Genomic DNA, 1499 nt, shown 5'->3' on the forward strand with positions numbered 1-1499 from the left:
TGTTTCCTGCTGTAGGTGAACGTCTGTTTAACAGCCTGTTAGAATACACCAGGTGTTTACTGCTGTAGGTGAACGTCTGTTTAACAGCCTGTTAGAATACACCAGGTGTTTACTGCTGTAGGTGAACGTCTGTTTAACAGCCTGTTAGAATACACCAGGTGTTTACTGCTGTAGGTACACATCTGTTTAACAGCCTGTTAGAATACACCAGAGTACAGGAAATGACATTTATGTATTTTAAATGTTCTGGGGGAGGACCACCAGACCCCCCCCCTCCCCTCGTCATACAAATACTTGTGATGTCACTGAAATATGTAACAATGTTAGTACTACATGGTACTACAGAGTGAGTTAAACTGGACTGTAGCTGAACGTTATAAACTCATAAACATTATAGGTAAAAGTACAAACATCTGTTGGTAAACATTTAGAAGACCACCACAGTTTGGGGGGCACCCCTGGGTTTTCAGTGGCCCCCCTGAAAAGATTTTCTGCAGGCGCCACTGGCACACACGCGCCTCATCGCGCGTGCCAGGTCAATAAAGGATGCTTTGACCTCAGGTGTGTCTGCAGCAGGGAGGGGCGTGGCTCGTGCACGTGCACGGACACACGCACCGGTCAGGGACCGTTCTTACCGGTGAGGAAGACTCCGGTCTGATGCGGCCCTCTGTCCCTGTGTTCTGGCCCGGGTTCAGACCGGTCCGGTTCGGTTCAGAGCGGTCAGGTTCGGCTCGGTTCGGATCCTCCTGTCGGGGTTTTTCGTGATCCGGCAGCTGCTTTGAGGAGCAGAAGCAGAAAATGCGTAGAGATGAAGCTGTGCTCCGTTATCTGCAGCCAAACCCAGCTGTCAGTCAGAACGTCACTTCCGGTTGGCTCCTTCAACATAAAAGCCTTTTTTTAAACCAGGAACAGAAAAATGAAGACTGCTTATTGGAGACTTTAGTTCTAATAAAAGCTTTTCACAATATACATATTAAGTAAACTTCATCTGATAAAAAATAACTTGAACTCACGTCAGTCAGTTCTGAAGAGAAACACCTGAAACGTTTCAGCTGTTTGTGAATTTTTTCAAGTCTTCAAGTAAAATCACCTTAAAACTTCAGCTGATTTTTTAAATAATGCTGTTTATGAAATGTTTTAACTGTCCCTATAATTTACATCAATCTACAAGCATTAGTTTAAAATAATTTTGCTTTTTGTTTTATTAATATAAACATTATTACATTACCTTTAGCAAACGATTAGATTACATCAATGATAAAACTATCAATTTAAAGACTGGAGAGTATTAAAGTTGTAAAATTATCACTTTTGTTTGTATTTGAATAAACATCCAGTACAACAACAGCTGCTAAACTTTTATTTTGAAGGCAGCCTGAGGTCCGGTTCAGTCAGAGAACCAGTTACAGAATCTGGAAAGGAACCAGCTGATTTATCACCTCAGACCCAGGTGTTACAGGTTCATCCTCAGGTGTTACAGGTTCATCCTCAGGTGTTAC

At 42.6% G+C, this 1499-nt stretch overlaps 1 protein-coding gene across 1 annotated transcript in view; it reads right to left on the bottom strand.

Moving 5' to 3' along the window:
* LOC106536951 (bone morphogenetic protein receptor type-2) overlaps window positions 1-863 on the bottom strand; it is a gene marked incomplete at its 3' end in the record, with an annotated part of 14052 nt that extends 13189 nt beyond the window's left edge. Inside the window, 1 exon segment of the mRNA XM_014034315.1 lies at window positions 636-863.
* Between the last annotated feature and the right edge of the window lie 636 nt (window positions 864-1499).

The sequence above is a fragment of the Austrofundulus limnaeus genome, unplaced genomic scaffold (assembly GCF_001266775.1).
Source record: "Austrofundulus limnaeus strain Quisiro unplaced genomic scaffold, Austrofundulus_limnaeus-1.0 Scaffold2050, whole genome shotgun sequence".
NCBI classification, from domain to species: domain Eukaryota; kingdom Metazoa; phylum Chordata; class Actinopteri; order Cyprinodontiformes; family Rivulidae; genus Austrofundulus; species Austrofundulus limnaeus.